This window comes from Salmo trutta, chromosome 15 (genome assembly GCF_901001165.1).
Source record: "Salmo trutta chromosome 15, fSalTru1.1, whole genome shotgun sequence".
Classification (NCBI taxonomy): domain Eukaryota; kingdom Metazoa; phylum Chordata; class Actinopteri; order Salmoniformes; family Salmonidae; genus Salmo; species Salmo trutta.
In genome coordinates, this window is record NC_042971.1 from 51,688,547 (window position 1) to 51,705,280 (window position 16,734).

A 16,734-nucleotide genomic window follows, 5' to 3' on the forward strand; every position below is an offset into this window, starting at 1 on the left:
GACATTATAACTATGAAAGAACACATATGGAATCATGTAGTAACCAAAAAAGTGTTAAACAAATCCAAATATATTTTATATTTGAGATTCTTCAAAGTAGCTTGATGACAGCTTTGCACACTCTTGGCATTCTCTCAACCAGCTTCATGAGGAATGCTTTTCCAACAGCCTTGAAGGAGTTCCTATAAGGGCACAAGGTGAGACCCAAATGCAGACACAGGAGGCAGATGGTTGAGCTCTGATATTTATTATAACAAGAGGGGTAGGCAAAAGGCAGGTCGGGTACAGGCAAAAGTTCATAAACCAGGTCCAAACAGTACCAGGCGATAGGCAGGCTCGAGGTCAGGACAGGCAGGGGTTCAATAACCAGGTCAGAGTCCAAACGGTACAAGACAATAGGCAGGCTCGAGGTCAGGGGGAGGCAGAGTGGTCAGGCAGGCGGGCTCAGAGTCAGGACAGCAAGGGTCAAAACCAGGAGGGCGAGAAAAGAGAGACTGGGAAAAGCAAGAGCTGAGACACAAAAACACTGCTTGACTTGACAAACAAGACGAACTGGCACAGAGAAACAGGAAACACAGGGATAAATACACCGGGGATAATAAGCGCCACCTGGAGGGGGTGGAGACAAGCACGAGGACAGGTGAAACAGATCAGGGCATGACAGTTCCCACACATATGCTGAGCACTTGTTCGCTGCTTTTCCTTCACTCTGCGGTCCAACTCATCCCAAACAATCTCAATTGGGTTGAGGTTGGGGGATTGTGGAGGCCAGGTCATCTGATGCAGCACTCTATCGCTCTCCTTCTTGGTAAAATAGCCCTTACACAGCCTGGAGGTGTGTGTGTGTGGGTCATTGTCCTGTTGAAAAACCAATTATAGTTCCACTAATCGCAAACCAGATGGGATGGCGTATCTCTGCAGAATGCTGTGTTAGCCATGGTGGTTAAGTGGGCCTTGAATTCTAAATAAATCACTGACAGTGTCACCAGCAAAGCACCCCCACACCATCATACCTCCTCCTCCATGCTTCATGGTGGGAACCACACATGCGGAGATCATCCGTTGACTTACTCTGCGTCTCACAAACACAGGGCGGTTGGAACCAAAAATCTCAAATCTGGACTCATCAGACCAAAGGACAGATTTCCACCAGTCTAATGTCCATTGCTCGTGTTTCTTGGCCCAAGCAAGTCTCTTCTTTTTATTGGTGTCCTTTAGTAGTAGTTTCTTGAAGGCCTGATTCACGTAGTCTCCTCTGAACATTTGATGTTAAGATGTGTCTATTACTTGAAATCTGTGAAGCATTTATTTGGGCTGCAATCTGAGGTGCAGTTAACTCTAATGAATGTATCCTCTGCAGCAGAGGTAACTCTGGCTCTTCCTTTCCTGTGGCGGTCCTTATGAGAGCCAGTTTCATCATAGCGCTTGATGGTTTTTGCGACTGTACTTGAAGAAACGTTCAAAGTTCTTGACATTTTCTGGATTGACTGACCTTCAAGTCTTAAAGTAATGATGGAATGTTGTTTCTCTTTGCTTATTTGAGCTGTTCTTGCCATAATATGGATTTGGTATTTTACCAAATAGGGCTATCTTCTGTATACCACCCTACTTTGTCACAACACAACTGATTGGCTACAAACACATTAAGAAGGAAAAGAAATTCCACAAATTAACTTTTAACAAGGCACACCTGTCAATTGAAATGCATTCCAGGTGACTACCTCATGAAGCTGGTTGAGAGAACGCCAAGAGTGTGCAGAGCTGTCATCAAGGCAAACGGTGGCTACATTGAAGAACCTCAAATATAAAATATATAACACTTTTTTGGTTACTACATGATTCCGTATGTGTTATTTCATAGTTTTGATGTCTTCACTATTATTCTACAATGTAGAAAATAGTAAAAATAAAGAAAATCCCTTGAATGAGTAGGTGTGTCCAAACTTTTGACTAGTACTATATCACAGGTGGCACTTTAATTGGGGAGGACGGGCTCATAGTAATGGTTGGAACAGAATAAATGGAATGGTGTCAAACACATGGTTTCCATGTGGTTGTTACCATTCCATTCACTCCATTCCAGCCATTATTATGAGCTGTACTCCCCTCACCAGCCTCCTGTGATATACACTACGTCTACCAAAAATTAGGAACACCAACCTAAAATTGAGCTGAAACCCCCCCTTGACACACACCGGTGTGCCTGGTAAGCTACTACCTTATACCGTCCAAAGGCACTTACAGTTTTTGTCTTGCTCATTCACCCTCTGAATGGCACACATACACAAGCCATGTCTCAATTGTTTCAAGGCTTAAAAATGATTCTTTAACCAGTTTCCTCCCCTTCATCTACACTGATTGAATTGGATTTAACAAGTGGCATCAATAAGGGATCATAGCTTTTACCTAGATTAATATGGTCAGTCTATGTCATGGAAAGAGCAGGTGTTTTTAATGTTTTGTATAGTCAGTGTATGTACACTCAATGGCCAGTTTATTAGGTACACCACCCTGTTCACGTGGCTGTGGCTTGCTATATAAAGCAGGCAGACAGGCATCGAGACATTCAGTTACTGTTCGATTGAACGTTAGAATGGGCAAAACGAGTGCCCTAAGCAACTTTGAGCGTGGTATGATCATTGGTACCAGGCACACTGATTCCAGTATCTCAGAAACGGCAGGCCTCCTGGGATTTTCACACACGACAGTGTCTAGGGTTTACTGAGAATGGTGCGACAAACAAAAAGCATCCAGTCAGCAGCAGTCCTGTGGGTCGAAAACAGCTCGTTGATGAGAGGTCGAAGGAGAATGGCAAGAATAGTGCAAGCTAACAGGCGGGCGAGAAGCAGGCAAATAGATGCAGTACACCAGTGGTATTGAGAACAGCATCTCAGAACGTACAACTCGTCGATCCTTGTCACAGATGGGCAATTGTAGCAGACGACCACACCGGGGTCCTCTCCTGTCAGCTAAACACAAGAAGAAGCAGCTCCAGTGGGCACTCGATCACCAACACTGAACAATTGAGGAATGAGAAAACATTGCCAGGGTAAATCAATCCCTGTTCCTGTTGCGTCATGCTGATGGCAGAGTCAGGATTTGGTGTAAACAGCATGAGTCCATGGCCTCATCCAGCCTGGTGTCAACGGTACAGGCTGGTGGCGGTGGTGTAATGGTGTGGGGAATGTTTTCCTGGCACACGTTAGGTCCCCTGATACCAATTGAGCAACGTGTCCACGCCCCGAAGAATTCCGGCTGTTCTGGAGGCAAAGGGGGGTCTGTACCTAATAAATTAGCCACTGAGTGTATATACACAGTATATTCTGAAGGTATTCCACCTTTTTTATTACATTTCTTTAGCTTTGTTTTTCTTTTTGCCCCCTTGGGAACCTTATTTGCCACACCACTTGTCCTGGATTCTCTGCTTGTGGTATTATATCCTGGTCTAGTAGGAGTCATTTCTGGAACACAGAACATTCTACAGAATTCCATTCCCTTAGGGTTCCATTTCTCTCCATCCTTCTATCTCCACCCTCTTTCCTCTCCTTATCTCCTCTCCTCCTCTTCACTCTCTCACTGGAAGCAGATTATAAATCTTAGAGCTCTCCACATCACCTCCTTCTATCCCTGTTGATGACTCTCTGTGGTTACACACACACACACACACACACACACACACACACACACACACACACACACACACACACACACACACACACACACACACACACACACGCATGCACACAAGTCTTATGACGCAAACACAGATAAACACTAAGTATTAACTCTGCAGAAAGCACAAGCACACACATACACACACAGACAAGTTAAAATCTCTTATGTGGCAGTGCTGTGGAGAAACATCTTACTCAGTTGGTGACAGGAGGTGACGGCACACACACATCTACTTCAGTGCACTAAAGGAGAAGACAGCTAACAAACATGTTTATAAGAATAGACAGCTTTTAGATCCTGGTACTACACATTGACATCAGAGGGTTGTACATGGGGGAGGGAGAGAACACATACTGTGTACATGTGAGTGTGCGTCTCTCACTCCCTCTCGCTCTCTCTCTCTCTCTCTGCGCTCGTGCCTGTCTGACCACCCGTGTATGAGTATGTGTGTGTTCGGGGTTTGGGGGTGGGGGCCAAGGGAGTTCACAGCCCTCTTCATTAGCAGAGGGAAGGCTACAGTACCCATATGCTGAGAGAGTGAGACAGTATGGGTGTGTGATACACCAGGGGCAGCAGTTTGTATGCCACAACAGCAACATAGGCCTTAGGCTAATTAATGCTCTCTCTCTCTTTCTCTCTCTCTCTCTCTCTACCACTCTTTCTCTACCACTCTTTCTCCCCTCTCTCTCTCTCTCTCTCTCTCCCCTCTTGCTTCACTCTCTCTCTCTTTTTCTCTCTCCCCTCTCTCTCTTTCTCCCACTCACTCTACCTCTCTCTCTCTCAGACAGACAGCCCTTCTACAATCACAGGTAGTATGACCTGAGGAGGTGGTCAGATAAAGGAGAGGAGGAAGGTCAGGAGTGGGTGTCCACTACCTCTCCAGGGACACATCTTCAGACAAGAAAGGAGGCGTTTATTCCCCTGTCTTCACTCCTTCACCTTCTCCCTCCTTCACACACCTCCACTCATCCCCCTCTTCCTCTCATCTTCATTCTTCCACCTGTTCCCCTTATCTCCAAACTGCCACTCAACTCAGTGGCTGCATTCCAACATGTAAAATTGTATTTTGTTTAGTGTATTTAGAGATGGTCAAACCCTACTCATGGGAGCAAAAGTCCTGCACATTCCTGCATACCGAGTAGCTCTTCAGGACGAGAGTTGGTCACCCTTGAAGGATAGTTCTCAGAACCAGTATGGTATATCTCTGTAAGACATGGGGTGTTCAATACAGGAATTATTTGTCAAAGATGTTCTGCCCATAAGTGTTCTTTGGTCCCACTTTATTTGGATAGTCCAGACAGTCCATCTGTAGATGCTCTAAAGATGGTCATACTATCAACAAACTATCTGTTGATAAGCAACTGCTTGCCAAGGTTAGGGTTAGGGATAGGGTAATGTATAGATTAAGGGTAAGGGTTAAGTTTAGGATTAGGGCTAGGATTAAGTTTGGGGTTTGGATAAGGGTTAAGGTTAGGGTTAGGGTTAGTAGATAGTCTGTAGAGCATCTCCAGATTGATTATCCAAATAAACTTTTACCCGTTCTTTATGTTGCTACATTTCAATCCAGTTTATTTGGATCTGTGTGTAATTCTATCCTCTCTCTCAGATTCTGCTGTGTAGGCCATGCAGCATCAACATTCCAGTTTATTTGGATCTGTGTGTAATTCTATCCTCTCTCTCAGATTCTGCTGTGTAGGCCATGCAGCATCAACATTCCAGTTTATTTGGATCTGTGTGTAATTCTATCCTCTCTCTCAGATTCTGCTGTGTAGGCCATGCAGCATCAACATTCCAGTTTATTTGGATCTGTGTGTAATTCTATCCTCTCTCTCAGATTCTGCTGTGTAGGCCATGCAGCATCAACATTCCAGTTTATTTGGATCTGTGTGTAATTCTATCCTCTCTCTCAGATTCTGCTGTGTAGGCCATGCAGCATCAACATTCCAGTTTATTTGGATCTGTGTGTAATTCTATCCTCTCTCTCAGATTCTGCTGTGTAGGCCATGCAGCATCAACATTCCAGTTTATTTGGATCTGTGTGTAATTCTATCCTCTCTCTCAGATTCTGCTGTGTAGGCCATGCAGCATCAACATTCCAGTTTATTTGGATCTGTGTGTAATTCTATCCTCTCTCTCAGATTCTGCTGTGTAGGCCATGCAGCATCAACATTCCAGTTTATTTGGATCTGTGTGTAATTCTATCCTCTCTCTCAGATTCTGCTGTGTAGGCCATGCAGCATCAACATTCCAGTTTATTTGGATCTGTGTGTAATTCTATCCTCTCTCTCAGATTCTGCTGTGTAGGCCATGCAGCATCAACATTCCAGTTTATTTGGATCTGTGTGTAATTCTATCCTCTCTCTCAGATTCTGCTGTGTAGGCCATGCAGCATCAACATTCCAGTTTATTTGGATCTGTGTGTAATTCTATCCTCTCTCTCAGATTCTGCTGTGTAGGCCATGCAGCATCAACATTCCAGTTTATTTGGATCTGTGTGTAATTCTATCCTCTCTCTCAGATTCTGCTGTGTAGGCCATGCAGCATCAACATTCCAGTTTATTTGGATCTGTGTGTAATTCTATCCTCTCTCTCAGATTCTGCTGTGTAGGCCATGCAGCATCAACATTCCAGTTTATTTGGATCTGTGTGTAATTCTATCCTCTCTCTCAGATTCTGCTGTGTAGGCCATGCAGCATCAACATTCCAGTTTATTTGGATCTGTGTGTAATTCTATCCTCTCTCTCAGATTCTGCTGTGTAGGCCATGCAGCATCAACATTCCAGTTTATTTGGATCTGTGTGTAATTCTATCCTCTCTCTCAGATTCTGCTGTGTAGGCCATGCAGCATCAACATTCCAGTTTATTTGGATCTGTGTGTAATTCTATCCTCTCTCTCAGATTCTGCTGTGTAGGCCATGCAGCATCAACATTCCAGTTTATTTGGATCTGTGTGTAATTCTATCCTCTCTCTCAGATTCTGCTGTGTAGGCCATGCAGCATCAACATTCCAGTTTATTTGGATCTGTGTGTAATTCTATCCTCTCTCTCAGATTCTGCTGTGTAGGCCATGCAGCATCAACATTCCAGTTTATTTGGATCTGTGTGTAATTCTATCCTCTCTCTCAGATTCTGCTGTGTAGGCCATGCAGCATCAACATTCCAGTTTATTTGGATCTGTGTGTAATTCTATCCTCTCTCTCAGATTCTGCTGTGTAGGCCATGCAGCATCAACATTCCAGTTTATTTGGATCTGTGTGTAATTCTATCCTCTCTCTCAGATTCTGCTGTGTAGGCCATGCAGCATCAACATTCCAGTTTATTTGGATCTGTGTGTAATTCTATCCTCTCTCTCAGATTCTGCTGTGTAGGCCATGCAGCATCAACATTCCAGTTTATTTGGATCTGTGTGTAATTCTATCCTCTCTCTCAGATTCTGCTGTGTAGGCCATGCAGCATCAACATTCCAGTTTATTTGGATCTGTGTGTAATTCTATCCTCTCTCTCAGATTCTGCTGTGTAGGCCATGCAGCATCAACATTCCAGTTTATTTGGATCTGTGTGTAATTCTATCCTCTCTCTCAGATTCTGCTGTGTAGGCCATGCAGCATCAACATTCCAGTTTATTTGGATCTGTGTGTAATTCTATCCTCTCTCTCAGATTCTGCTGTGTAGGCCATGCAGCATCAACATTCCAGTTTATTTGGATCTGTGTGTAATTCTATCCTCTCTCTCAGATTCTGCTGTGTAGGCCATGCAGCATCAACATTCCAGTTTATTTGGATCTGTGTGTAATTCTATCCTCTCTCTCAGATTCTGCTGTGTAGGCCATGCAGCATCAACATTCCAGTTTATTTGGATCTGTGTGTAATTCTATCCTCTCTCTCAGATTCTGCTGTGTAGGCCATGCAGCATCAACATTCCAGTTTATTTGGATCTGTGTGTAATTCTATCCTCTCTCTCAGATTCTGCTGTGTAGGCCATGCAGCATCAACATTCCAGTTTATTTGGATCTGTGTGTAATTCTATCCTCTCTCTCAGATTCTGCTGTGTAGGCCATGCAGCATCAACATTCCAGTTTATTTGGATCTGTGTGTAATTCTATCCTCTCTCTCAGATTCTGCTGTGTAGGCCATGCAGCATCAACATTCCAGTTTATTTGGATCTGTGTGTAATTCTATCCTCTCTCTCAGATTCTGCTGTGTAGGCCATGCAGCATCAACATTCCAGTTTATTTGGATCTGTGTGTAATTCTATCCTCTCTCTCAGATTCTGCTGTGTAGGCCATGCAGCATCAACATTCCAGTTTATTTGGATCTGTGTGTAATTCTATCCTCTCTCTCAGATTCTGCTGTGTAGGCCATGCAGCATCAACATTCCAGTTTATTTGGATCTGTGTGTAATTCTATCCTCTCTCTCAGATTCTGCTGTGTAGGCCATGCAGCATCAACATTCCAGTTTATTTGGATCTGTGTGTAATTCTATCCTCTCTCTCAGATTCTGCTGTGTAGGCCATGCAGCATCAACATTCCAGTTTATTTGGATCTGTGTGTAATTCTATCCTCTCTCTCAGATTCTGCTGTGTAGGCCATGCAGCATCAACATTCCAGTTTATTTGGATCTGTGTGTAATTCTATCCTCTCTCTCAGATTCTGCTGTGTAGGCCATGCAGCATCAACATTCCAGTTTATTTGGATCTGTGTGTAATTCTATCCTCTCTCTCAGATTCTGCTGTGTAGGCCATGCAGCATCAACATTCCAGTTTATTTGGATCTGTGTGTAATTCTATCCTCTCTCTCAGATTCTGCTGTGTAGGCCATGCAGCATCAACATTCCAGTTTATTTGGATCTGTGTGTAATTCTATCCTCTCTCTCAGATTCTGCTGTGTAGGCCATGCAGCATCAACATTCCAGTTTATTTGGATCTGTGTGTAATTCTATCCTCTCTCTCAGATTCTGCTGTGTAGGCCATGCAGCATCAACATTCCAGTTTATTTGGATCTGTGTGTAATTCTATCCTCTCTCTCAGATTCTGCTGTGTAGGCCATGCAGCATCAACATTCCAGTTTATTTGGATCTGTGTGTAATTCTATCCTCTCTCTCAGATTCTGCTGTGTAGGCCATGCAGCATCAACATTCCAGTTTATTTGGATCTGTGTGTAATTCTATCCTCTCTCTCAGATTCTGCTGTGTAGGCCATGCAGCATCAACATTCCAGTTTATTTGGATCTGTGTGTAATTCTATCCTCTCTCTCAGATTCTGCTGTGTAGGCCATGCAGCATCAACATTCCAGTTTATTTGGATCTGTGTGTAATTCTATCCTCTCTCTCAGATTCTGCTGTGTAGGCCATGCAGCATCAACATTCCAGTTTATTTGGATCTGTGTGTAATTCTATCCTCTCTCTCAGATTCTGCTGTGTAGGCCATGCAGCATCAACATTCCAGTTTATTTGGATCTGTGTGTAATTCTATCCTCTCTCTCAGATTCTGCTGTGTAGGCCATGCAGCATCAACATTCCAGTTTATTTGGATCTGTGTGTAATTCTATCCTCTCTCTCAGATTCTGCTGTGTAGGCCATGCAGCATCAACATTCCAGTTTATTTGGATCTGTGTGTAATTCTATCCTCTCTCTCAGATTCTGCTGTGTAGGCCATGCAGCATCAACATTCCAGTTTATTTGGATCTGTGTGTAATTCTATCCTCTCTCTCAGATTCTGCTGTGTAGGCCATGCAGCATCAACATTCCAGTTTATTTGGATCTGTGTGTAATTCTATCCTCTCTCTCAGATTCTGCTGTGTAGGCCATGCAGCATCAACATTCCAGTTTATTTGGATCTGTGTGTAATTCTATCCTCTCTCTCAGATTCTGCTGTGTAGGCCATGCAGCATCAACATTCCAGTTTATTTGGATCTGTGTGTAATTCTATCCTCTCTCTCAGATTCTGCTGTGTAGGCCATGCAGCATCAACATTCCAGTTTATTTGGATCTGTGTGTAATTCTATCCTCTCTCTCAGATTCTGCTGTGTAGGCCATGCAGCATCAACAATCCAGTTTATTTGGATCTGTGTGTAATTCTATCCTCTCTCTCAGATTCTGCTGTGTAGGCCATGCAGCATCAACATTCCGCTCAGGTCTCAGGCTCAGAATGGATATATTGTTATGGTTCTCTTATAAACACATTCATTTTCCCGGCCAGGGGACGACTGACATAAAACATATTAACAGTAACTCAGAGGGAATGGACATGCTTTAGTATTCACTAGGGATATGAAACCACCTGATTCAGCATCAAACACAAACTATACCATCTGCTACCACTAACACACGCACACACAAATGCATGCACACACACACACACAACCACAACCCCCCTTCACGGCTATACACACTCCAAACATACTCATGATGCATTGGTAATCAATCACCTCTGTTCACACAGGAAGTCAATTACTATAGGTTCCAACTGTGTCAAATCGAGGAAAAAGGCATTCAAATATCCTGGATGAACTGAGGTGGGAAATCCTAATTGAAAGCAATGGGAAACAGTCCAATTCATTAAAGTTGAGATGATTGGTTAAATGGATTTGGTTGGAATTCAGTTGACACCAACCCTGACCTCCATTTATCATCATGGAGACATTTCTGTCTGTTAAGGTCTGAATGAGCAATGGTGGCAGATCATCCTTTCCCATTCTCTTCTACATAAGTGTGTGTGTGTGTGTGTGTGTGTGTGTGTGTGTGTGTGTGTGTGTGTGTGTGTGTGTGTGTGTGTGTGTGTGTGTGTGTGTGTGTGTGTGTGTGTGTGTGTGTCTGTGTGTGTGTGTGTGTGTGTGGGTGTGTGTGTGTGTGTGTAACCTACAGCATAAAGCTTTCACACTCCACTGTATTCTGCTGAGATGGAGAAGATAAGGGGGCAAAGCTGCAGCAGCCTATACGGAGGCATGACAATACAGAAGTGCGAGTAGTAATGATGGTAGTATGAGAGTCTACAGTAGTAGTAGTAGTCGTAGTAGTAGCATCAGTATTAGTAGTATTAGTAGTAGTATTAGTAGTAGCAGTATTATTAGTAGTAGTATTAGTATTTGTAGTAATAGCAGCAGCAGTACTAGTATTAGTAGTAGCAGTAGCAGTAGTAGTAGTAGTATCAGCAGTAGTAGTACTCTAGACCACCTTTACTTCACAAACAGAAAAGCATACAAAACTCTCCCTTGCCCTCCATTTGGCAAATCTGACCATAACTATCCTCCTGATTCCTGCTTACAAGCAAAAACTCAAACAGGAAGTACCAGTGACACACCCAATACGGAAGTGGTCCAATGAAGCGGATGCTAAGCTACAGGACTGTTTCACTAGCACAGACTGGAATATGTTCCGGGATTGATCTGATGGCATTGAGGAGTTGACCACATCAGTCACCGGCTTCATTAATAAGTGCATCGAAGATGTCATCCCGACAGTGACTATATGTACATATCCCAACCAGAAGCCATGGATTACAGGCAACATCCACACTGAGCTAAAGGCTAGGGCTGCAGCTTTCAAGGAGCGGGACACTAAACTAATCTGGGTTTGGCGGGTGCCAGGAGAACGCTACCTGCCCGAATGCATTGTGCCAACTGTAAAGCTTGGTGGAGGAGGAATAATGGTCTGGAGCTGTTTTTCATGGTTCGGGCCCCTTATTTCCAGTGAAGAGAAGTCTTAACGCTACAGCATACAATAACTTTCTAGACGATTCTGTGATTCTGACTTTCTGGCAACAGTTTGGGGAAGGCCCTTTCCTGTTTCAGCATGACAATGCCCCCGTGCACAAGGCGAGGTCCATACAGAAATGGTCTGTCGAGATCGGTGTGGAAGAACTTGACTGGCCTGCACAGAGCCCTGACCTCAACCCCATCTAACAACTTTGAGATTAATTGGAACACCGACTGCGAGCCAGGCCTAATCGCCCAACATCAGTGCCCAACCTCACTAATGCTCTTATGGGTGAATGGAAGCAAGTCCCCGCAGTAATGTTCCAACATCTAGTGGAAAGCCTTCCCAGAAGAGTGGAGGTTGTTATAGCAGCAAAGGGGGGACCAACTCCATATTAATGCCCATGATTTTTGAATGAGATGTTAGACAAGCAGGTGTCCACATACTTATGGTCATGTAGTGTAGAACTAAGTTATCGTTACTCACTGTGTATTTATTACTTCTCTATTTTCTTTCTCTCTGCGTTGTTAGGAAGGGCCCGTAAGTACGCATTTCATATTTTTTTTTAGGCATTTCACTGTTAGTCCACACCTGTTTTTTACCAAGCATTTAAAGAATAACATTTGATTAGTAGTAGTAGTAGTAGTAGTACAGTAGTTGTATTAGTAGTAGTAGTATAATTAATAGTAGTAGTGGACAGTATAGTAGTAGTCGTAGTACTAGTAGTAGTCATAGTACTAGTAGTAGTGGTAATAGAAAAGTAGTAGTATAGTAGTAGTAGTAGTAATAGTAGTATAGTAGTAGTAGTAGTAGTAGTAGAATTAGTAGTAGTAGTACTAGTAGAATTAGTAGTATAATAATTAGTAGTAGTAGTAGAAAAAAAGTCCTATTAGCACCGACTTTGCCAATTTAGGAAGAATGATATGTGGTTGTCTCACCTATTTATTTTAAGATGAATGCACTAACTGAATGTTGCTCTAGATAAGAGTGTCTGCTTAATGACTAACATGTACAATGCAAATGTAGTAGTAGTAGCAGTAGTAGTAGTTCTGTATTAGTAGTAGTAGTAGTACTGTAGTAGCAGTAGTAGTAATACTGTAGTAGCAGTAGTAGTAGTAGTAGTAGCAACAGTCGTAGTTCTGTAGTAGTAGTAGTAGTAGTAGTAGTACTACTGTAGTAGTTGTATTAGTAGTTGTAGCATCAGTAGTAGTTGTACTGTAGTAGTAGTAGTAGCAGCAGTATTAGTAGTACCATAGTAGTAGTAGTAGTAGCACTGTAGTAGTAGTAGCACTACTACTAGTAGTAGTAGTAGTAGTACTGTAGTAGCAGCAGTAGTAGCAGCAGTAGTAGTAGTACTGTAGTAGTAGTAGTAGTAGTAGTAGTAGTAGTAGTAGTAGTAGTACTGTAGTAGTAGTAGTAGTAGTAGTAGTAGTAGTAGTAGTAGTAGTAGTAGTAGTAGTAGTACTGTAGTAGTAGTAGTACTGTAGTAGCAGCAGTAGTAATCTATAACTGCACTGCAGTAGTAATGGAGTACTGACTGATAGCATGTTAGGCATGACAACATGCCTGAGTGCTACATCCTTCATAGCTTAACATCATCTACAGATGGAGAGTATACAGACAGAACCAAACCAGACATCAAGCTCTCACACATAATTAAAGCAGACACCCACTTTTACATCTCACCATCCTAATTACTTTCTATGGTGATACATGTCCACAGCAGATCGCAATTAAAGCAGCACTGTCTTATTTTCCTGTTGTGAAACTCTTTCAAATCATCTTTTGGTTGTTTTACTGCATAGTAATGGGCCACATTTACTGCTTCTCCAGGAGCGCTATACTGCAGACTGAAACAGTGCCAATACAGGAACACGATGTTACAGGAGCGCTATATTGCAGTCTGCAGCAGTGCCAATACAGGAACACAAAGATACAGGAGCACTATATTGCAGGCTGCAGCAGTGCCAATACAGGAACACAAAGATACAGGAGCACTATATTGCAGGCTGCAGCAGTGCCAGTACAGGAACACAATGTTACAGGAGCACTATATTGCAGGCTGCAGCAGTGCCAATACAAGAACACAAAGATACAGGAGCACTATATTGCAGGCTGCAGCAGTGCCAGTACAGGAACACAATGTTACAGGAGCACTATATTGCAGGCTGACACAGTGCCAATACAGGAACACAATGTTACAGGAGCGCTATATTGCAGGCTGCAGCAGTGCCAATACAGGAACACAATGTTACAGGAGCGCTATATTGCAGGCTGCAGCAGTGCCAATACAGGAACACATTGTTACAGGAGCGCTATATTGCAGGCTGACACAGTGCCAATACAGGAACACAATGTTACAGGAGCGCTATATTGCAGGCTGACACAGTGCCAATACAGGAACACAATGTTACAGGAGCGCTATATTGCAGGCTGCAGCAGTGCCAATACAGGAACACAATGATACAGGAGCACTATATTGCAGGCTGCAGCAGTGCCAATACAGGAACACAATGTTACAGGAGCACTATATTGCAGGCTGCAGCAGTGCCAATACAGGAACACAATGATACAGGAGCACTATATTGCAGGCTGAAACAGTGCCAATACAGGAACACAATGTTACAGGAGCGCTACATAGCAGCCAGGAGTACCAATACAAAGACAAGGCCAAAGATTGGAGACTTTCTGACAATATAATGTATTAAGGACATTCTGTTACCCTGGAACTTGATGTTCTAGTAGATTACCCCAGGGGAGAAAATACTGTGCATTTGCTGAATGTCTGGTTGAGATCTTCATAGTTCAGGTAACATATCTCTAACTAATTTCACATGAGATTACATCCACATCTGCCCAGACCAGCTCTCTGCTCAGCAGCAGTGTGGAGTGAGTGATGTAAGCAGTCAGTCTCAGCAACTAAGTCAGAGCCTACCTCCCCATCACAACCAACCAACCAAACAACCACACACACACACACACACACACACACACACACACACACACACACACACACACACACACACACACACACACACACACACACACACACACACACACACACACACACAGAGCCCTGGTCAATGAGGCTGATCAGTGGACAATAATATATATCACAGGGGATTGTAAAGTAAAAAATAAGAGCTGATCACTATACTGCAGCCATGTTGTGGAGGGAATCATAACCTTACCAATGACCTCTACACACAGGAAAACATGTTTTCTCTGGTTCTCCTCGCTCTCACACTGTTCTGTATCTGGAACTTTCTCTGCTGCAACTATGTGTTATAGTTAACAACTGAAGGCTCCGTCACCCCATTTACAGACTGGCTAGTGTGTGTGCGTGTCTGTGTGTGTGTGTGTGTGCGTGTCTGTGTGTGTGTGCGTGTCTGTGATGGGGAGAGACTCCACACTGTCCGTCCTGACTCCCAGTCTGTTTCTGCTGTAGCTGACTTGTCATTGTCTTGCCTTTTCTCTCACTGCAGCTTGACAGCTCGCAAATAAGTCGCTAAAACCTGTATAAATAAAGCAATGAAAAGTAAGACTAACATCACAGCACAGTTAACCTGTGAGTCTACAGTGAAGGGAAGGGGGAGAATATGGCCTGAAGATAACTCAGCAGGGAAAGCTGTGCTTCATATATTGCCCCCCTGAGAACCCTGTTCTGCTCCCTGTATTCCCAGAAGAGGTTAAATAACCAATATTTCCACATGAGCCTGAAGGCTGAGGTTACAGACATCAACCTCTCCTGTCACAACAGCTCGATGTAATAGATGATGTTCTGTAGTGATGACACAGTGGAAAGGGAGTATGATCAGAATGAATAGAAGTCATTGTCTATGCTTCACTTAACTGGTTCACCAAAAATTCTGTGTAAGATTTCACATTTTCTCAGAAATAGCACATGGTGATTATTTACATGCTGAATGATGGAGTCATGCAATCCATATTGGCTAAGTAATTCTAGTCGAGTCCTTCCTTCTGATCTACCGTCATCTTTTTTTCAATCAACCAAACACAAACAGTTAAAATATTATTTCATCTCATACCTGACACTTCTCCAACAGAAGAGTGTGTTTTTCTTGCTCTGGCAGAGAGATTGGAGATGTGGTAGCCTATGAGATAAAAAGACAGTGGAGAGAGAAATATATTTTAAAAAGCGTCCTCCTGGCTATGTGCTTCTATAGAAGCGCTCCTTCCACCCTGATCCACACACACACACACACACTCTCTCTTCACTGGCACGCGACATACTCATTTAAAGCTGCGAGCCCTGCACTCTGCCCCCACACGCTCAGTCGCGCGCTGAACGGAGGAACAGAGGGAGAGAGAGAGAGGGAGAGAGATGCGCTACTTGGGAGTGGAAAATAATGGAGACAGAGGTAATTCCACACGACACAGGCGGGCTACCCACTGGAGGGAAACCCCTCCTACACAGGGGATGAAGGGTTCTTCTGTGAGGAGTGGAGGTGATCCCTATGACAGCGGGGATAATAGTGAAGATGCCTTGTAGTGTCTTACTTGTGAGTTTATAGCCTACCCCTGGATTTTTTATTTTTTTATTTTGATGTTGCTTAAACTTGTGCTATTTATTGTTCTACTACAATTAACTGGTGATGAGGAGGATGAGGATGGTGGTGGTGGTGAAGATGGTGATCATCCTCATTGTTACGTTCCCCAGTTTCTGTGTTGTGGTTTGTGTATTTGTATGTATTTCAGGAAATGGCTTCCTGAAATTCTCCAAGCAGCTGATTGGTTGGCCCCATTACTGATTGGAGAGCTGACCCCGCCACTTCGTCAGGACGCAGCTGTCTCCAATTAACAACTCCTTCTCCAGCTATATAAGCCAGTGTTCTGTTGCTCAGAGGGAGGGATGATTGCTGAGAGAGAAGGCTGATGGCTAATTCTGTGTTGGTCAGAGTTTTCTTAAGTATTGTGTAGCTGCTGATTTGAGGTATGTGTGTGCGTGCCAATAGAACTGTGGATTTGATTATTGGAATTTCTTACATTTGTGTTATTCTGTTTCATTTGTTCCCAGGGGGGAAGGAGAAGGCACCTAGGGAGTGCTTAGGCAAGAGGCCCGCGGGCATACATAACCCGTAGTAGTTTGTCTATGCAGACTAGGTAAGACCTGGGCGGACCATCCCCTGTATTTTGGTTAGTGCACCAGGTGGTGTTAGTTAGGTAAGTAGTGGGTAGGCAGGTAAAGTAGGAGAGGGGGCTTTGATATTTACTTTCTTTGCTTTGGTTCCGTCCAACCCATTTTCCCTAAACTTACCGTGCGAAGGAATAAATTCCCTGTAAAACGGTTTTCTCTACCTTTTGTCATCCTTACTCACACCTACAGTCCATACCTCTTTCACACCA

At 43.5% G+C, this 16,734-nt stretch overlaps 1 protein-coding gene across 1 annotated transcript in view; it reads right to left on the minus strand.

Moving 5' to 3' along the window:
* LOC115149290 (rabphilin-3A-like) overlaps nucleotides 1-15,676 on the minus strand; it is a 40,044-nt gene extending 24,368 nt beyond the window's left edge. Inside the window, exons 1-2 of the mRNA XM_029692015.1 lie at nucleotides 15,622-15,676; nucleotides 15,417-15,482 (exon numbers count right to left, since the gene is read on the minus strand). The gene's annotated coding sequence lies outside the window, so the exon portion shown is untranslated. The remainder of the gene's footprint in view (nucleotides 1-15,416; nucleotides 15,483-15,621) is intronic.
* Nucleotides 15,677-16,734: the final 1,058 nt, after the last annotated feature.